At 37.3% G+C, this 22,911-nt stretch overlaps 1 long non-coding RNA gene across 1 annotated transcript in view; it reads left to right on the top strand.

The window, feature by feature from the left end:
- The window catches only part of LOC128198260 (uncharacterized), a 60,883-nt gene that overhangs the window by 30,124 nt on the left and 7,848 nt on the right, over nucleotides 1–22,911 (top strand). Inside the window, exons 2-3 of the long non-coding RNA XR_008250987.1 lie at nucleotides 956–1,062; nucleotides 13,634–13,719. This is a non-coding gene — a long non-coding RNA (uncharacterized LOC128198260). The remainder of the gene's footprint in view (nucleotides 1–955; nucleotides 1,063–13,633; nucleotides 13,720–22,911) is intronic.

Raw genomic sequence — 22,911 nt, 5'->3', positions numbered from 1 at the left:
GGCGTGTAAATGGAAATTTCAAATAAAAACGCCTCAAATATTAACATGAGCCGGGATCCGTGTTTTCCCGCGTTTTTTGCTGGACACGTGCGATAACAGAAAATAAAACTGTGCCTTTTGGAGATTTGTTTCCTGAATTATGGCGACTGTGCCCCGTACAGTGGGGTAATTAGTTGTGTGTATATTTTGGTGGCATGTTTTAGGAAATTAATTTGGTTACCTAGATGATCTCTTCGTGGTGTTTTAACCCGCGAGTAACTCATGCTGATAATACCTACTTAACATGTTTCACAATAAAGAGGTCCTGTGTTCTATTCCCTGTTTATGTTTTCATTTTTAGATTTGTCTGGTACATTTCGGCCGTGGTTAGTTACCACCCACCTGCAAAACTTTCTTTTGTTTTTTGTTCACCTGCAAAAATGTACTACCAAGAAATGTAGCGTTCTGGTACGCAAATTAATCGTGCTATCTGTACCAGTTTAAACTGCATCGCAACTTGTACGACTGAGATTTCAGTCAAATCGACACATTGCATAGAGTTTGATTCAGGCTTAGTAATAACTTGATAATATCTTGATTCACAACAGAGAGCCCCTGGGTTCAATTTCTTACTTGGTTATTCCACAGAAAACATATATACCTTTTTTCTTTTGATTTTATATTTAAGATAAGATAATAAATAAATAAATATATTTTCCAAATTTAGTGAGATGTTACTTAGTGCACTAAGTGGAAGGTTTTGTTCATGGCAAATTACGAGACGTACCTACCGCAAATATTGCATAAATAATATATTGAGAATATATTGTTTTTACCACTTGAATGATTAATCATAATAGTCTAATAGAGTAATAGACGATGTAAGTAAATTTGAATATAGGATACCTACCTATATTTTTTGACCTTTAAGTAATTCTAGGTACACTAAATGACTGTAATAAAACCCTTATTACAGCGATTTGCGGCGGAAGTGCGTCATGCGGCCGTGACGTCACGGCGGCCACCGGAAGCACAATGGCGCCGCGCCGGAACCGGAAGTCATTGCCTGACATCTTATCCGAGGTAAATGACCTGTGTTCGAGATTTCAGTTTGACCGATGACGTAGATTGCGTGATTGTACTTGATATATTGTTTTGAGAAACTGTGGTGCTAATTCTGCTGTAGATTCACCAATACTTATTAGTTAATCTAATCTAAGCATAGAACTCTGAAAACTCTGTTCTAGTCACAGGATACATTGTGACAGAGATAGTTCTATTTTCATTACTGTCAACCCATGTTAACTATCGGTTACTTCTTTATTGCGCCAACACTATAATATCGATATAGTTACCTAAACCTCTTTATATGACTATATTCAAAACCAAAAAAAAATCGTTATTATGGCTTACATGTAAATAAAGTTTGATACTCAAACTCGTAGAAGCCGTGATAGCCCAGTGGCCTCTGTCTTCGATTCGGAGGGCGTAAGTTCGAAGCCGGTTGGGGTCATGCACCTCCAATTTTTTAGTTATTGGCATTTAAGAAATTTAATATCATGTTTCTTAAACGGTAAAGGAAAAACATCTTGAGCCTGAAACCTGCATACCTGAGATTTTCTTAATTCTCTACTGTGTGAAGTCTGCCAATCTGCATTGGGCTCTTAGCCTAACTCCTCTCATTCTAAGAGGATACTTGTGCTCAACAGTGAGCCGAATATGGGTTGTTAATGACTCAAACTCAAAATCCTCCTCAAAATACATATTTCAGAACTTAAGGAGAAGTATCTATAATAATATAATATAATGAATATCAATACCTCATAATTCTCAGCCTATTTAGGAGAACTTTTTATTTCGGTAGTTACTCTATGTTAACTTGGATCATGAAGTCTAGCTTTCGACTGCTTTTTGAACCTTTGGTAGAGAATGTTACTGGTATTCTAGTGAGTAAGGACTCACTGAATGACATTTGATTTGATTTGAAAACGGGGGTCATAGAATTCAATACCTGATTTCAAGAACAAGAGCCCGGTCATTAACTATTACTCAGTCTTAATATTAACAGAAATCATCTAAGAATATCATACTTATATTTTAATTTCTTGTACTAGTAAAATCACAATCAAAAAGCGTTTTCAGTTATCAATAAACGGCATAAACGCAGTCGTATCTTTCCCATTTTCCTTACAAAATGAAATATATCCGGATACAAAAGTTACATCTACCCTCTAACGCGATATTAAGAATTATTACAGCTTATCTCAGCCGAGTCGACAACTCACCGGCGATTCGCTGTGCGATATCTACCGAATTATTTCTACAAACTTTACCTAACGAACACCCTCGACCAAACAAAGACCAGTCTTCAACCAACTTTGAACCGTAATACAAGCTAATGTAAAGTTCAAATTTAATTAGGCGAAGTTATCAAGACGCGTGATTAGCGAAAATCTGGATGCCGGGAATCATCCGAATCGAAAGGGACAGGTGACACGATATTATGCAAATGTATCGGATACAAAAGAGACGACACGAAGCCGCCGGTTCAATTTTGTCGGGAAAATTTATACTCGAAACGATTTATTACAAAAGCGTTGAGTACTTGAAATTAATTACGGCAAGTTTCGCTTTAATTTTGCCCCATTGTGGCGAGACGCGGTTTTCAGATGTCGTCAGATAGGTTTTTACTGATGAGGGAGGGGAGGTTTGACGACGTATTTATCGTTTTCAGAGATTTTCCTTGTTATGATGGATTTGTTTATTGTTTTCAGTAGACGGCTCTCCGAATTTGTTACCTTTGTATCGAATACAGTAGAGCCAAAGTACTCTTGTATCGAGAGGTGGTAAAATGTGTAGATATTTATTGGCGCATAATATGAGAGTTTCGAAATCTAAGCAAGAAAAATAATCAACGTACTAACGTAACTTTAATCGTACCTACCCTGTATTTTATTAATAATAATATGCCTACATCGTGAACCGCATTGAAAGTTCAAATAACGCATACCTAAACTTCTATTTAGATACCACATTTCAGGCTTTTCTAGGGTCAGGCCTTCCTTATAAAAGAGTGAATATTTAGACCTGCCACGGGCTGAAAGAAGACCTTCGGTGTCAGATAAAGGCTGATGATGATATTGTCAAACTTTCGAGCCTAAGAGAATAGGCGAATCCTTTAGAGTTTAGGTCAACCAAAAACAATTATAAGAAGATAGATGTAGATTCCTTAAATACTATCCAAATGATTGAAACTCTAAATCAAAAGGGCCATCCATCCTCAACTTCAAAGCTCCATCCACTCGGCACTTTTCAGCACCGCAGTCCGCATCCCACGGGGCCGGCCTCTCATTTACTTATCCTTCGTCCCGAGAGCATTCCTCCAAGAGTTGCGCTTGTGTAATCGATTTCCCTTATATACTCACTCGAAGGCATCTCTTTATCGATTAACTTGATTGGTTCAAGTGGCGGAATCCCTTGGCTCAATTAAAAGAATAAACCTCAATTGCTGTACTGAAAATGGTAATAATAAAACTTTACGTCATTTATTACCTAGTTGTGATCACTTTATTTAGTTTTGTCACCGTTTTCAAGACCGACATTAGGCTAACGTTTGATGTCATTTCACGTTTACCGTTCTAACATAGGTTGCTAGATATCATAGAGATCTGCACCGTTACGAAGTAGATAGCCCTAGGATGTGATCTCAACGGTTTGAATAGTTATTTATAAACAAACTGCAGATCTGGAGCTTTTTCATTACCACCTGTTATCACCTGTATCTTCAAGTAAAAAGTGAAGAGGAACCTTCAAAATAAGCGCATTCTACCACAGGCTGCATCATTACACAATCAGGCATGGCAGCAGTATAGCGGTAGATTATATTATCATAAATAAACAATTAAATTTAAAAAAAAATCCTTGCTCTTGCTCTTGCCCTGAAATGGGCAGATGGTCTTGGTCTTTGGGAAACAAATTATTTATTTTATTATCTTAACCAATCCCGATTTACCTTTTTTTTTACTGTAGAAAGTGGCCTTCACATTTCTGTTTTACTAAAATTATAATTCTTTATTTATTTGAACATAAATCGTTCAATATCAAGAAAGTTGACTTCGACGAACGTTCTTTAACTTAAACGCCTATAAAACTAAGCTTTGAAAATCTAGCAATAACAAATAAACAACCAAAATGTCTTAGAAAATGTCTGTCCTCCGCGATAGGATTAAAGGGATTGCTCGGCGTCTCGGGGTGTAAACAACCCTTTAAAATAGTGCGCCATTAGGGGGAGGGATGCCGGACTAAATATCTTTTAGTATCTGCAAAATGTCTAATTCGGGGAGGCTTTTATGTAATAAGATTACCGAACTGTCGGGCACGTCCGCGCCGTTCCGAACGCCGACCTTTTTATTTAGCTATTTGTACAATCATTATTACAGTAATTAATGTATAATGAAATAAGTATATTACGAGTGCTATATCTGTCTCATTGTTCCGATAAGCGAGGTTCTAGTTTTGAGTTCTGCGTCGGGCAATGAAATACTGATCATTTTTTTTCTTCTAAGAAATTTTCAGTAAAAATTGTCAGTCCGAAGTTAGAGGTGTTTCCATTCCTCGGAAAGCACGTTAAGCATTTGATTCTGGTCATTATCATTAACATCATTAGCAGCATGGGGTCTTTGTTCCATATCCTCTCTCCTATAATAAGGAAGGCCTGGCCTTTTAGTGTGTCGCTCAAGTTAGTTGATAATGATGATATCAAATGAAACCTGCCTCCATAAATTTTCCAGCTTCCGTTTTTATTTCCACCTGTATTGTGGGGATATTGAAATGAAGAGTACAAGGTAAGGTAAGCGAACCTTTTACTTATACTCAGGCTTCCTCATTCTTGCAAAAGGACACAACAAACTTAAAACTATGACAATAAATGTATAAAGAAAGAAAGACAACATATTCAGGTTGATACCTTATAGTAGACGAGAATTTTGCTATAAAATCATACATTATTTTAATTAAAATGACTTGCTAATACATAAAGTATTGAAATTCAGAAGCACATAACAAAACTAGATCGGGCCCCGTTCAATAAACAAACACAGCCATGAAAAACATCCTTAACACCCTCACGGAGTTCAAACGGCCTCCCTAAAATATTCCGTTTGACGCCTTCGCTCTTTGATCTAGTCCGAGTGCTGCAGCCAATCACGGGCGGGCCAAGTTTGATTGCTTGAGGGACTCTTAATTACCCGATGACCTTCTGCCGACGCGCAAAGGACCCTAAACACGCCGCTGAGCCAATTTGCCCGGATGTGGGACCTATTGGGTTATTTGAGCTGTTCATTTGTATATGGATATGACATAGTTCCACATGATGTTGCTATACCACTTTATTGTATGAGTAACATAAAGGCTCACAGATTAACTGAATGTTAGAAAGCCTAATTAGCCTATTATAGTAATAACTACGAAACAAAATCGGTTTGAACACTATAAAAAGTAAGAACATAAGATAAAAAATAAACTATGACTACTTTAAAATCAAAGTCTAAAGACACGAATTAAAAATATATTGTAATTTCATCTGAAGTTGTTATGTACAAACTGTTCAATACTTATCCTCATATAAAAACAACTTACTTACGCATCAAAATCAGCTTAAGCTCATATAGCTTATAGATATAGATTGTCATACCTGTATGATGTTATGTATGTAAAACATAACATCATAAGGGGTAAATACGTAAAAATTGTTTGGGATGTTTTTGATAAATAATATCTGCTTTCAGGAATGATGATGTGATCAGGAAAAGATCATAATAATAGTTCAGTCCTTACATTTGCAACAAAAATGTACAGTAAACTTCTACTAATGTATCGACAAAAACCTTTAATAGACCCCATGAAAATACTTGAAAACTATACGAGTAAGTCGAGTGGTCGTTCTCACAACAAACCGCACAACAATGGCTCACATAAAACCAACAGATGGTTGTGAGAAAAACGATGGAGATATTTGAGGTTTCCCAAGTATGCGTAGGCTTGCGCGCTGGGCTGTAAGGGCTTCTACACGCTACCTAAGTTAAGCCTTTAAAATGAAAAAGCCTTTTATTTCGCACATAAGTAAATAATGCATTAGTGAATTTATAGTAGGTAATATGTATAACTAGGTCAATAAAATTGCACTTTATAATTTTGTTAAAAAAAATCTTTTTTATATTTTCATACGTTCTTAAATTATTTTAATTTAAATAAATATTTAAAAAAAATAGTGCGAGCCCCTCTATTTATTCAATATCATAGAATACTTAAGTGCGTCTATTACTCCTTAGTTAAGCCTTTACTGAAGTATAATTTTTATGCAACCAATCAACATAATATTAGCTGTGGACTCTCCACTGACTCTCTGAGGCTCAAATCAAAATATTATGTTTATTAAGGAACTTATGCAGTTCATTTCTGGATTCCAATAGATAGATATAGTGTCTATTATAGGAATTTATTGTTATAGGGTCGCTATTACTGCTTAAAAACCAAATGGCCGATCTTGTTCCGTCAATCATTGGTACAAAAAAGTATACATCGCAAAATGCAAATCAGCTAATCGTAATAAAAACAGAACAGGTACACAACACGGCCTATTAAACACTCAATTAACCCGAACTGGGAACAGCAATTAAGAATAATATCAGCAGATACGCAAATGAAGGGTGTCGATACGTTATCGGGTAGTGCAGACATTCAGATGGACAGCTGATGTACAAGATCAATGCTGGACAGCTACCGGTGCGACGACATCTGAACTGTTTCATTCAACTACAAACCTAAACTGAAAGCGAATAAGGTCTGAAATCAAGTTACCAGCGTCGCAGTTGAAAAGGATATCGTTTATTTTGTATACGACTCAATAAATTCCTAACTCGGGAGCAATGTTGGTCGCATTAAAAAATCTGCAGACATTGTCCCGTGGTCTTTGCCGGATTGTTTTTTTATCCGCCTGTCATACGAAATGAAGCCTGTTATAACGAGTGGGTGAGTCATTTTCTTTGCCTTTAAAGTAAACCTTAAACGGAATAAAGGTTTCGAAACCTTTTTCTCGTCAAAGTCAAAATCTCTTTCAAATAAGACAATAAATGATGCTTTGAAGCACCTAATTTATGTTTATAAAACATCAGGAAGATTTAAAGAAAATGTGACTCTTATAGCACCAACATATAAAATTAATAATTCATTAAATGTATCGCATACAATACACTGTCGAATGCCGCATAAGCGGACATAAATACATCAATCTCAAGTGGTAATAACAAAAAGTGCATAAGTGCTCCTTAATTTAATTTAAGTTTACTGTTTTACTATTGGCCGCTAAGTACATTGGAATAATGATAAAAATTAAATAACAAATACTTTTTAATACTTTAATTAAATAACAATTTTGTATTTGAAAAACTGTTTCACGGGTCTATTTATTTAACCGCCGGTTTAATTAATTTTAGTTATTAATGACGATGAATCAATTTTATATTTTAACAGAACTTAAGACTGAATACAACCTTGTATTTTCTTACAAACCATTTCACAAATATGTACAAACTTAAATAGGCGCTCAGATTAATTAAAGCATTTCAAGGGAAGACTGTTTAAGTCATCGAAATACTGAATTTTAAATTCCAATACTTAAGTATTACTTAAGCACGTATAAATCAGCGCGCAACACGCACCAGCACGCCCGTAAAACCCCGAAACGATCTAATTAACGGAATATAATTGGAATTCTCCAGATTACGAGACATCTCCCGCTAAAAGCAAGTCGGTGTCCGCATGGGGGGGCTCTCGGGCCGCTGAGTTAGCGCGGCGCGCGCGCATGTCCCCGTTAATTAGCCCAACGACACGCCGCATTCACACTCCAACACGCCCAAAAAGGAGATCTCAGTTAGCCTTAAGTAGACTGTGTTACGCGATTGTTCGTTTTGTACGAGATCTCGGTGAGATTGTCCTATTTGGGCGAGCCGAGCACGAATTTGTAAGATATACCTACTTGCTGGCTATCTGCGCCGATGATTGCCAATGATATCGCTAATACTGTACTCGTGGTAATTATACCTATCATTTCTAGTTAATTATTAACTGATATCAATAATAGTGTTTGCTGAGAGAAGAAATGGAGCGTTTATGTCTTACTTGATTATTACGATGTTTAAAAACTTGAAATGGAAATAAATGAATCAATTCAGAAAACAATCGATCAATATTTAAAAATTTTGTCTGTTAACGCTTTACCTTCGAAACTATGATATCTACCTACCTCCGTGTATTAAAACTTAATCTTCAGCTTTGCTTTGATGTAATTCGTGTTATAAGTGCAGTAAAAACTTTACAAGACTCATATAAATACAAACGAATGGTAAAAAGTGATACAAAAACAAATAAAAATGATGATCCGTTTACGTCAAGCTCGGGTAAAAAAATAACACATTGCAATCTTGTAACACAATTTCATTCCACTAAATGAATTCAAAGTAGGAATATGACTCGTCGTTATACCTACGTTTCTAGGGTGCCTGTCACAAAGTCTGACTGGTGATTGACGATTGACGACAGTTACTAATAAAAACACTTATCTAATTGATAGTACGTCTAGTTTTTGTGAAAAGGATGACGTTACATAACACACATAGCACAGAACGGGTTCCGCACAAAAAGTTGACACAGAGCATTATGAAAAACAAAAAGCCCCGCAAATACACAATACCGGAGAGTTGTGAGCAGTATTACTTCATTCCGCGCACAGCTACGGCGAGTCTGCGACAATGTGAACAAAAACGGAGCCAGCCACTTAGTCGAAGAGCCAGCACTTCTGAATGATCAGTTAAATTTAAATTTCTCTTCATGTCTCTAACCACGAGTACAAGACTCTTATAAGAGAAGTTATCAACATCAGCCTGCTACAGTGTCAAACCTACCTTCTTATAAAAAAGGATAATGAAGCTTACCCACTACTCTGTTCAAATGCGGGTTTGGCTAGCTTAGGATGATGATGCTAAATTGTTTTACGATCACTGATAATGATAATTAATAATAATGATTATAATGATGCAATAATGGGACTGGAAGCGACAACTTAACGGGCTTTCCGAGGCAGGGGGTGTAACACCACCAATTTCCCAACTCTAGGCTTTTTTACTCTTGGATTTTTTTACTGACAATCTCTTAGAAGAAATTTCAGTATTTCTCAGCACAGGACTTGTGTCCAAGTTTTCGTGATCCGAAGTCACTCAAGCTATAGGTTAAGTAACTGTTACTACTGAGGACGGCTATAGGTCTAATAGAGACCTCTATATTTGAGATTTAACAGACAATCCCTTGTGCATGTCTAGAGAAGGACAAGACACACACACGTCATGCTGAGATGCGGTGGATTATCAGAACAACGCGCAGCCTCCACAGTGTCTATGCACACTTCATGAGACGATACGACCTAGCCATGCTTGCTAAGCTTCTACATTTAGATCATGTAGCTAGTAGTCGTTCGTTTATATTTTTAGTTTTTGCCCTGCAGCCGATGGAGGGTTATTTTTTAGTTTTTTATCTTCTCATTTTATTGAATCCTCGTATAGAATATAAAAAACATTATTGAAATATCGTATGTCTCATATACGCTCCATAACATATGACAAGTGTCATCATACGATGTGTCATTAGATTAGTCTCAGTTGTGGAAGTATTAGGGCGATTATCCACCAAAGATGTGCTACGCTACGTTGCTATTGATGCGTTTGATATCCACCGATCATATTCATTGGTGCACATAGCTTAGCACTGGTGGAAACGGATTCAAATAAGATATGTATTTTATATGGAAGGATGCGAGCAATGGATGACTGCTATGGATGCGTGCTATGGATGCCTGCTATGGATGCGCGCTATAGATGCGTGCTATGAACGTGTGCTGTTATGGATGCCCTCACCGCTTCCCTACTATCGATACATCGCATACTCGTAGCTCGAGCTGCGCATTTTCCTCGCACGCTACATAGCTTAGTATTGGTGGAAACAGGCAAATATCTTCGCAGCATAACATATCTCTGGTGGAAAAGCACCCTAAAGGATGTCTCGTTACCCGAGTTAACCATTTTTAGCACTGTCGGGTTTATGTATTATTTTCTACTTGTTTATATCTAAAAATTATCAAAAAGTAAAAATCCATTAAAAACCTCACCCACCAGCTCCCCGACTATGGCAATGCGAACGGTAGCGAAATAATAAGATCGCACAACAAAATAAAGAAGTGCTCGAAACAAAAGCAAGGCAAGGCTAGTGAAATAAGGCGAAAAGGTTTAAGGAGTGACGCGGTGGGCCGCTCATTGTCTTGCAGCGAGCGGAGCCCAGAGCGATGGATGAGATATTTATATTATTGAACTTTTAAAATACTGGAGTATTATAAAAATAATGAAATAATATATTCTGAAATGTTAAGTAGAAGTAGAAATTTTTGTGGTGGAAAAGGTGCTCGTTATTATTATTTTTTTATTTAATTTCAAGTTAGCCTTTGACTGCCATCTCACTTGTTAAGTGACGATGCTGCTAACATAAGAGAGCTTACTTGAAAGAGATACAAGGTTGGTTTATTCTATACCAAGAGGCGTAGCTACCGCGTATCAGCCGTATCAATGATACGGGGCCCTCGAACTACAGGAGCCCCTTATGTGTGAAAGCAAAAATGAGTAAAATGTGGGTTATACTCAATCTTTTCTTTTTCCCGAAGCGTGTCAAAAGTTTGTAACATACTACATAGGTTAGGTCTTGGTTAAGTCACTGACATCTTCTTCTTTCTTTTTAGCAAGCATTTTTGTTTCTTTTGTGTTATCTTTACCTACCCTTCATTTGGGCCCTCCTACTAATTTTGATACATGGCCCCTCCCAGGTACGCTATGCCACTGATTCTACCCATAGGTACTTCTGAGGATTTCTACGCATTGTACCGGATCGTATAGGATAGTAACTAGAGACTGCTGATGCCTACCACCAGACCAGACCTTAGTATATTAAACAATACTTTCGCATTTTTAATATGGATATAAGGATGAGTGAAATCAACGTAAGAACAGTAGGTACTTCCCCAAATGTGCTTTGCTACAAAACGCTTTACTCGTACTAAAAAGGTCTTATTAATTTAATTACTAGAACATTAACTTGGTATCGAAATAATAAATTCACGGAGACGAAGGTAGACGCAGAAGTTAGAAAATCTACAATTTTCCAATTATCTTACGCACATGACCATCATATTAATGCACTAGTGAGTAATACACAGTTTTGCAGTCAAGCGACAGGCGGCGCAGTTGTAATTGATGGCTCCACGACTGTTAAGGCGCCGCCAGCGACCCCTGCGCATGACAATGAACCGACCACTAACAAGGATGTTAGATGACCTAATGCACGAGACTGGTACCACGCTTACATTAGCGATGCCCATATACGAACACACGGAAGCTGAATTCAACAAACAGTGTAGAATTCAGTTCAACAATCTTTTTTTTAATCAAACAAGTCAGCCGCTAACTGTGATTTTACCAGTGACCATACAGTCTAAGAAAAAAAGGCTAAATGGCTTGGTACGTTATTGCCAGTACAGTGGTAACTTCTATAGTCACCTACCTTCTACAGGCAATAACACGACGTTATTGCCTGTAGAAGGTACAGGTAGGTAAGAAACTAAGAATACGTTTACATGATGAGATCACGTGGACGAAACCAAAAACTCACATTAGAACTATTAGCAAAATTGATTAATATATTGTTAGTTGCTGTTGTCGGTCGGTCGGAACCGACGCCTTATCGTGCTCTCCGAGACACGAATGTGTAACTCCAGTTTCCCAAATGATGGGTTGAAAACTTTAACTGAAAATTTCTTAGAAGAAGAAAACTCACTATCTCAAGCTCGACCCAGGATGCGAACCCAGGACCTCGTAATTTAAAACCACATAGGCTAACCAGTGGAGCGACAATTAATTAAATTAAGTTTAATTTTTCTAAGGCGAACTTATAATAAATCCTTACCAGCTAGCAAGTTCCCATACCGCATCCCAACTTTCGTACCTCCGCGCGCTAAGGCTACCGATAAAAAAAATCGCCCGCAATGGACTGGTCGTGGTACATCATTGTAGCTTCCGATACGTGCTACCATCCGCGCCACCCCGCTTCACACCATCGCCCTTACCCCGACGCAATAAGGGCCAAACTCCCGCGACACCCGTTAATTAATGCCAAAGACTCTTATGAGACCTGGTCATTGATAAACTGACAGCCAGAAAAACTTATGGCGTCTCGAAAACTTCAATAAATGTTTATGTCTATTTTTTTAGCCGATCACGTACGGAATGATGAGTGGGATGGGTTTTATTTTGATTGATATTTCGATAATGGTGATTACCTTATTAGACTGCCACCCTTTTTAGCATTAAGTATGTTTATTTTAACTAAACAGGCTCGCGCTTGACAACAAACATGCCTGGTGGATTATCTAGGTTGGAGCGCGCTCACCTAGGAAATGCCTACTCAATTTCGTCTTCAAGGTACACAAATCATATTATATGTCAGGATACACTGACTCCAAAGGGCATTCCACTTCAAATGTCTTCTTTCCTTAACTTACGACAAAAAGTGACTAATGTTTTAACCGATGCCGTGTAGAAACCGAAAGGGGTGTGGATTTTCATCCTCCTCCTAACAAGTTAGCCCGCTTCTATCTTAGACTGCATCATCACTTACCATCAGGTGAGATTGCGAGAAAATAAAAAAAAAACATACGTTTTGCGTATATGCGCTAAGTCAAAACGTATAATCTCATTTATTTGTAAGTCAAAGTCAAAATACATTTGTTTCAATCAGGCTTAGTTTACCAGCACTTCGAAACATCAAGTAATAATTTTCATTATCAGACCATTTTTAATAGCCTGTCTCTTCATTTGTGAGGTTATTTATATAACTTAAAGCTACCAAGCTTCATTACGGTGTAACACAACCAATTCAAGACAAATGGACAAGGACCTCGTGATCATCAAGTCACACAGGCTAACCACAAGACCAACGAGGAAAGAGTTTAGGATTATTTATTGAACACAACGTAAAGGAACGTTTCCCTTGGATACGTACGTATTTGACGAGACGATCCGACTCTACCTTAAAGCCAAATCTCTCAGTATACCAGGCCTACATTCATTTATATATTCATACTTAATATCATAAATACGAAAGTCTTTCTTAGCTATTCACAGCTATATTATACCAAACCACGGAACCAATTTAAGTGAAATTTGATATAGGGATAACTTGGACCTTGTACCACATACTTTTTATTCCTTTTTAATCGTGTAAACAGGTCAGTACTACGAGTATATTATTACTAATATTATAAAGAGGAAAGATTTCATTCTTTTTTTTGTTTGTTTGTTGGCATTGAATAGGCTCTGAAACTACTTAACCACTGTTGATAAGCTACACTTTCCTCGAGTACTATAGTGCTTTATCCCCGTACTCCTACGGGAAACGATATTTAGCTTGAGACGATGATTTAATGTTCAGATTAAACGATGACTTTTTGAAAATCGATACGTAAAAGAGTAAACCCCAGGTCACACCGTTCGTTTTGTTCCAGTCCGTGCGCCTGATAGAGGCTTCGCAGAAGGCGCCTAATGAAGATCTTAATTGGGTGTGCGCGTGTGTCCGCGCCCTTATCGACAGGTATGCACTAGCTCTATATCGATTATACTTTCCTGGTACAACTTTTTGATTTATTTTACAACTTATAATTTTAAAATCGATTAGGTAAATACCTACCCAGCTTTATTTTGACTAATCAGAAAGACAACCTTAAGTGATAATAAAGCGAAGTTGGTGACACAAGTACTTTAGTACTTTGGTAAGTAATGTATAGAATGTTATAGCCGTTGTCTGTATATATCCGATCTTTGTATATACATATCCTATCCGATAATTGTATATTATTTAAAAGTGCAAAAAATGTTTCGTTAACAACGTTCATTCGAGAAAAAAAAGTTACTGTCCCCATCAACAATTCCATTGCTATCATATTTCATATTTCTTTTGTGGTCACTGACCTTACTTAATTGGCTTTATTGACATCCTTGGAATTATTTGACTTTATGAAATTAAATACAACTCCGGTTTAGAATAAACGAATATTTATGAAAAAACAAAGCTATCGGAGAGACACTAACTAATGTATGAAACAATCCTTATTCCGTAGTATTTTTATTAGAATAGTAAACACGACTACCTTTCAACTTTTAACTTTTTTACATTGAAAACTTTATTCTGAATTCGTTAACAATGCAATTCGAAATCTGAAACAGCAATAAAATAAATCATTCCCTATACAATGCCGTAGAGTAACACAAAAATACAACTCAACTTTTGAATAAAGAATATCACGTCACAACATGGCAGCAATACGTTATAAACTGTACGGATTGCTGACACAAGCGTGTGTACTTCGGCCCAAGGGACGGCCGCGATATAGTCTGCGATAACCAAAAAAAAAAAAAAACAAAAAAAGAACTCTTAAAAACGTCACGCGAAACAACCATTACAAAATAACTCCGCCGTGTAGCTAGTGATTCGATTTACTGAACGCAAATAGAAGACGCGACTGACATAAAATCAATCGCCTGGCACGCGAGGCTTAACACCGAAATAATGTAAATTATTGCTCGTAAAAGTGTCATTTTCGACGTACGCGTGACGTCACGGCCAAGACTACCTTTCCACCCCATCAGACGAAACTAAACCGTAAGCGATAACACTAAAACACAAAACACCTTGCGTAGATAACGGTGTTTGAGAATGGAAACCGAGGAAAACCGTTGCGCTCGAAACTGCCCCCGCTTATCTTTGTCATCAGTAGACATATTTGCATGTCTAGCATATCTGTGTGCCGAGTTTACTTTACAGTGTATCGGTATTATTTACTGCGCCGTATCTCCACGGAAGTCCTACCGTGCGCCGACGTACGACGTACTACGTATCTTTAGGTAACCAGTAAGTGGGTTAGATACGTTTTTTAAAAAACACAAATCGTTTACTCTTTAGATTGTGCTATCCAAATACCTACTTTAACGTTTAACGTCAGTTTGTAAAGCAAAGAACTGATACCGTTCTAACCAATACACGAGCATAAATTATGTGGGTAATTGTAAAAATAAACAAATTTTTACTTTTCCACCAACTAAGGGAAATGGACAGTAGTCGAAGAAGGTGGGAATCGAACATCTTGGTCTTGGTTTTAGTCCAGTCTACCAATAATAGATGATGCAGCAGAAACAGAAGAATTATTAGATAATACAAATCATAATCTAAGATTCCATTCAACTCGCCTTGTTTTTATTATGATAACGAAAATGGCATTTTTACCAGCACATTGTCAAATTATTGTAACTCTGTTAGCAGGTAGGTAAAAACCAAAAATCATATAGGTACTTGTCTCATATTCTGAGATAATCTTGTAAAAACTTATAAGCGTGGTCAGAGATTTTCTTGATTTGTATTTGAAACATGGAAACGTAACTCAATCTCACTAGTGAGAAATGGAAAAACTGCGTGTTGACTACTTTAGTTAGTTGTTAGCAGGATTAGGAAGAAACCATGAAATATCTGAGATTATCGCATAAAAACCGATACGAGTCGTCAAATTGTGTTTAAAATAGGACAAAAGCTGTCAGGGCAGTAAACCTCAAACGTCACACGTGTGTGTGCGTGAGGGTGTCCGCACACAGGGATGATGAGACGATCATTTACATACGGCGGGGTGCCGTCGAGAGCGAGAGGGCCACCCGCGGGAGTCGGCCCTCCCGCGGGCGGAACAGAGATCACTATATTATTATCCTGTAGTAAAAAACGAAAAGTGGGCGGAGGATTACATTATAGTAGCGAAAGTAATCGATATTCTGCTTTAGTACGGCCGGTGTGCAGTTGCAGCCTAAATACGCGGGTTAGGTCACGACTCGCCAGGTGACGCCACGAGACACGCTTTACTGCATACTCACGACATGTGGCAGCTCACGGCACATGTCGACTGGGTCGCAGCTTCGATTCTCTGTTGAGTTTATATTCATTGTCACCACTCTCTTGCAGCATGAACGATGTCAATAAGACTTGTCGTCAATATCAGCAGATTCCTATTAGGATTTTATTTTTAATAATGTTTTGTATTTTATACTTATATTGTTAAAAATATAAGAATTAGGATTATTATTAGTAATAATAGCTATCTGTAATAAGCTGTAGGGAAGTATTACCATGCTTGCCAGTGGACTTGCCTAACGTATGTTATCCAGGTTGACGAAAAACACGTTGTAGGATGTTTACCTTCCTTTTGCTCTGTAATAGGCAATTTTTCACTTTCCATCAGGTAGACCATCTGCGTGCTCTGTGAAATAAGTATTACTTTTTTTACAAATTCGTGATATTTCAAAGAATCATTTCCTTTGTATTACCATTACTACAATTATAACATTCGTGTTAACATAAAATACAAGTTAAAGATCTATAACAGAAATACAATTAAAATATCGCATGAATTTTGAAAGTTGAAAGGGTTTCAATTTTCTATACAGCTAATCTGTTTTTGGCATCATACTTGAATAATAAATCGCTTGGCCTACAACCAGAAGAGCCCTGAGCCAATTCCGAACGTAACTAGGACAGCAGAAAAGTAAACTCAAGCCCTTTTATATTATGTCATCTATGTATTTCCTCTGTATCAAAGAGATAGTCAAACACTGCATTATTTAACACGAAAGCGTTTCTACTCCGAGCTATGAAACATTCATTCAGAACCTACAGTAGTATTAATTATTAACACAAGGCGCTTTGGGTCAATCGGGTATTAAAGATGCACCATTTAGCAAACGAGCCGTGAGGCGTTTGCGCATAATTTTACTGTCCCTCGATATGACCCGTCGGGGCTACCGGCCTTCGTCGAAAATCAACCAGTAAGATTTTATATCCGCCTGGTACTTACGATTGATATAAAAAGATTTTTTCATTTCAATTATTTAATTTACGCAAATATAAATAAATAAATAATATAAAAATAATTCATTATCAACCCATATATTCGGCTCACTGCTGAGTTCGAGTCTCCTCTCTGAATGAGAGGGGTTAGGCCAATAGTCCACCACGCTGGCCCAATGCGGATTGGCAGACTTCACACACGCAGAGAATTAAGAAAATTCTCTGGTATGCAAGTTTCCTCACGATGTTTTCCTTCACCGTTTGAGACACGTGATATTTAATTTCTTAAAATGCACACAACTGAAAAGTTGGAGGTGCATGCCCCGGACAGGATTTGAACCCACACCCTCCAGAATCGGAGGCAGAGGTCTATATCTACTGGGCTATCACGGCTCTATCTATAAAAATAATTATTAGTATAAAATCTAAATATGCGAGAACATTTATTTATTCAAATAAAATAAATGAAGCTATAAAATTAGACTTGGCTGAATGTAAGTAGAGTTTTTTTATGTTTCGATAGACAGCTTTGAGAGTAGATACTTATCTGGGGAAGTAATAACGTCGTGCTTATTCCTGCTTCTAAGCAGCATTTCTGTGATCCTAAGGTTGTGATTTCCGTTGTTGTGAATGAGGTCTATCACCTATGCCTGAGGTCAATGTACTCTCTTTATAGGACATGCGTATGTCCTGGGTATGCACCCTGCGTATATAAGTGAAGATTACCACTTACCATCACCTGGGACATCTGGATTGGATTTAAAATTTTCAAACTATTTTTTACACCTTCTGTAACGGACTAACTATCATCATAATCATAATTTTATAGGAATCGCACAAAATGTCACATATTAGGTATGTAGATTGATCACAGTGATAGAATAGGAGAAAAAATTCTGTCCGGAAATTCTCTCCGGAATCTAAGCCAAAGACAAAATTGTGCCCAGAAGCAAATGGGCCGTGTCTCTTTGTCGCATAATTTCACACGTCAACCCTCCCCGGCCACTTGCTAAACGGACACTGCGCTGTAAGATAAACGGGTTGATTTTATGTCTTCCTAGTACCTGATACCTAATCATAAATTTTGTACTATAACCCATCTTTTTAACCACGGCTTTACACGACCCAAATAACGCGTGCTACACGATTTGTTGATTTTGAAATCTACTATAAAATATCTGTGTAGTAAAACATGGATATACTTTTGTCAATGTTTAAAGATTTGTTTTTAGCATATTATAGTTTCAGTGAAAAAACTATAAATTTTTTGTTAAAAATTAACATTAACATGAAAAAATCGCGATATTACGTTGCACTCGTAGATACGTAGCACGTAACACGTAAATCCGCGGCTACGTGACGTAACGCGGCGTGTCGTAATGCAAAAATGGCGGATATTTATATAGTGATAAAATCCATTTACGATCCACGCTACAATGCGGGACGAACAAACTTTATTTCCATAGCTTTCATATCTAGAGGACCGGCGACGATAGGGATTGGACACTATCTTTATGCTGTTATCGATAAATTCCATAAATTACTTCATTATTCTCCATAGTAAAGACAACGACAAGTTTCCTGAAGTATCGTGAGTATCGTAAATAAATAGCATGATAATTTGTTATATTTATATCTATAGAGGACCTATGCCAATAGAGGTGGGACATTATTGCTATGCTTCTGTTGATTTATTATGACTTCATTGTTTTTCACCGTATATGCTAGTATAGTAAAGTAGGTATAGCTAATATTTTTATGCGCTATAAAGTAGTAAATTTTCATCTAAAATGAATAACCAATAGAAAATAAAATGGTTAAATGATAAAATGGTTAAATTTTGTTTTTCATATCCCTATTTATAACTGCCTTGAAATATAAAAAAAAAATAAGGGCGATAGACAGCAGTAATTGTTTTTTTTATCATTTGTCTATCAGCTTACGCTAATCCCTAAAACTGCTAAATAATAAATCGATTTGCTTTATTCCATTTAGAAAAACACATCTAGTTCCACGTGGTCACGGACTAGTGTTTATGATTTTAAAAACATAAATCGTCGATATCTACTACATCCATCACTAAATCCAAAGCCACCCTCAGTTTTTCCTTCAATTTTCCTTTTGCGATCTCCGTTCACTTAATTGACGAAGAATTTTGATTGGTCCCGGGTACCTAGCGGCCATATTTCTATGCATCCACCGCGACGTCGATTTTTTCCCTTTATTCCTTTTATACTCCGTCTCATTTATTATTCCGCTCTTATTTTAATGGTTAGGTTCGTTATTGTTGGACGCAGGTCTCGCAGGCTCGGTATTATTCGCGTCTCTAATTGCTATCTGTTTTCTGTTGGAGGGCCGTCGAGATGAGAGTTAGACGTGAGTATTTCGCTCTGAATTCTGAAGTGTATATTTATTATCTCAAATCCCCGTTATTTTGAAAATACTTCTTTAACTTCTGTAATGATTCAAAATAATTGGATAGTACGAATCTAAACATTTTTAAGTTTTTGCTAAACTTAAATAATTACCAACATATTTAGATAGTAGGAAAAAAGAACTTTCCACTTTGTACAATTTTTCTTTTATCTTTGTAAGTTATGCAAAAGTGTAAGAATGTAAGAAGCTTTAAAGGGTACTTTTTGAAACAAAGTTGTGAAAATTTCCGTTCATTGACCGCTAAACTTCGTTTCGAGTAGGCATACCTATACAGTGTTGATGATTATCTAAGGCTTCTTAGGCTAGCATGATTCAAATCCTTGGATGCCTACGATACCTACTTGCCTACGATAGTGACATGCGTTTTTTTTTATAACATTACGATGGTCTGATTATCACAGCTCTCCTTCTATGGACAGACGACTTTTGTATTAAAAATCACCTCCATCTATTAAAAAAGTGATAATTCCTTAGATCAACTTATCATAACTAAGAAACTTCTTCCCAAAGTTATGTGTAGTGCAGCAAAAAGGCTTCGGCTTCCTATTAAAACAAAACCGCATCCAAATCGATCCATTCGTTTAGGACCAACGATGCCACAGACAGATACACACCCACCTAAAAACAACCCCTTAAAAGGGGGAGCAAAGCCATACGAGTAGTCCTTACAAAAGAAACAAAGGCCGATACATGTAAATAGCCGATCGATCGCGCCAGTCGCAAGTAACATTTCAATCGCAACACCAATTACTCGTCAAAGGCGGTACACTTGAATGGGAGCTGATTAAACAGTAAACTGGCGGACGGGTTGACAAAACGGCTGCGCGCGCGCCGATTCACTTGTACCCGCGGGGATGGCGTAACAAATTTTCAGTATGGCGGTCCATTGAAACGTCACGCATCGCGTATTGTACGGTCGTCCGCGCCGACTCTTGCCCTTTGCGCATATCGATTCAAAGCATTCCTTATCGTTAATTTATTGATCGTATCGCGGTTTTGAATTGGGCTCACAATTAAAACGTGCGTTTCACGGACGACCACTCTTAAGTCTTTCAATATATTTTCATTATTTATAAACCAGTACCTAATCCTACTACTATTAAATAAGTTAATCTCAGTGTAACGAGATCACTTGGTAATGTATGGAAATTCGACTGGTCTCAATGTCTTCTTAAAAGATTTCTTTTACGATCCTGACGATGTCAATGACCGACCACGCTGCAACAGCTACACAGTATCTTCTTCGGCGAAGACGAGCTCCCAGATATATGACGTCACCTGGACGTGGGTTTTTTAATTCACGATTTCCACCAGACATCCTTCCAGAACACTCCTTCCAGAACGGGTTAAGCCGCGGTCCGAGTCTCAGAGTATACGTCCAGAGAGTCGTTTCACCCCTCTATTCTGCTTTTGCCTTCGGGCCCCATCAGGCAATGCTTCTGCGCCCGACCGAACCAGCCGGTGACGCCGTTGAGGTGTCATTATGGAGCCTACGACACTTACACAATCAGAAAAAAATTGGCTAAATCAGCTAATTGCTTAATACCAACTAATCTAATAGGCTTTGTACAGGATCAGACCTCCCTTATAAGAGAGAGGATATAGAGCTTAGAGTCACTATGCTCTTTGGGTTAGCGGGCTATAACTGACTGAAATCCAAAATTAACTCTTAATTTTCCAGTATTCTTGCATATGCTAGCTTTTCATTTAGTCGTACCTACTATATAAAGTAACAAATAGGTTTATTTGTCGCACGATTCCAGAAATTTAAAAAACGAGAATATTTTTTGTTGTTTATTGTTGCAAGCGGACAAAAAAACGAGGAAAGCGATGCGTAAAGCTGACACGACTCTAACGTAAATATACAAACAAATATTTTTTTTTACAATTTTAGGTGTGGGGAAACGGATTTTAGAAAAAAAATAGTTTATAAATATGTAGGCTGGAAAATATTAAACTAGTACTCATGTACTCCTTTCAGAACAGAGAAAAAACTGAATATTTTACAATTCGATCACGGGCTTACGCCTAGGACTTACAGGCTTATTAGTGGATCTACGAAGTAAAGTCACCGATCTCATAAAATCAAGTAGGTGTACATACACGCTATAGCTTAACAGGTTCTAAACTACTGTCAAAAGAATGAGGTCAACAATTCTCAAGAATTCTCAAGAATTGTGAGTCACATATAGTGTCTTGACTCTTACCGCAGTACGGATCGACATTTATAGCCAATAGAGCTTTTATTGACCTGGTTTAATGTTAATTGGATTTTCTTAAGACAAATGTACGCTCAGATGCTCTTTGAGCGCGGTGGAAATTGGTTTTTCCATACAATTGATGCTATTATTCTTATAGTGAATGATAGGTGTTGGAATTTTACATATTTTTTATTTTAAACGATTAACTATTTATGCTAAGTAGGCAAATACTGGTTCAGTGTGATGAGCCTCAGATAATGGTCTTAGATTTGAATCTTGGGTAGGAGTATGCAGTAGGTATTGAGTTTTTTTCTGTTAGTAGGGATAGGGAGCCTTCGATTCGTAGGAGGACTGGATTCGATATAGGTTCGAATCCAGTCCGGGACATGCACCTACGACTTTTCAGTAATGTGCATTTTAAGAAATTAAATATCACATGTCTCAAATGGTGAAGGAAAAACATCGTGATGTTGTCAGTCAGTCAGTCATGACAGTCTGATGCTGAGGGGAGATTCGTGCTTAATAGTGAGCCGAATATGGGTTGATAATGATGATATTATGATATAAAATATTATCACACCACACCAAAAATGGTGGGTATAAATTAAGTAATTTTTATTAAAAGAGAAACGTTTGTAATGAGATATTAGAATCATGAAGTCGTGTCCAATTTCACTGTTGTAACCAACTACTTAAATAAACGTAGACGGATGTTAAAAAAACCTTAAACACAGCCGCGCTACAAAAATAGAGCTGTCTTATTACCCGCAGGTCCTAAAAATACACTTTTCGTAATTAAGCAAAAACAAATCCCATTTCCCAAAATACATAACCAGTAGCAAGAACAATAGTCTTATACCGCGCGGTCTTATACCGGCGGTATCCTAGCCGCCTTCATTTCAGAACTGAACTAATATTATTGCGAAGTACCCGACGTACCCAGGTTCATTAAACCCCCCTCCCTCCCGACACACCCTCCACTCTATCCCCCCCTCCACTACGAGATAAATACCTAGTACGTTATTAAATGTGACTGGCGTTACGCTCTAGTTAGGGAGGAACGTCATGTAGGTATCTAGATGCTGCATACATTAGATACCTGCACTAAATTATATTATATATTATACTACGAGTACATTTGTTATATCTACTACCTTGTTGATCCAGTAGGTATCCTTTGTGGCTATAAGTTTTAGAAATATTGATTGGTTCTTAATAAATACCTAACGTTTATGCCGCTTTGTAATATTATAGTATTTCGGTC

The sequence above is a fragment of the Bicyclus anynana genome, chromosome 7 (genome assembly GCF_947172395.1).
Source record: "Bicyclus anynana chromosome 7, ilBicAnyn1.1, whole genome shotgun sequence".
NCBI classification, from domain to species: Eukaryota; Metazoa; Arthropoda; class Insecta; order Lepidoptera; family Nymphalidae; genus Bicyclus; species Bicyclus anynana.
This window is presented reverse-complemented; position numbering and strand designations above follow the sequence as displayed.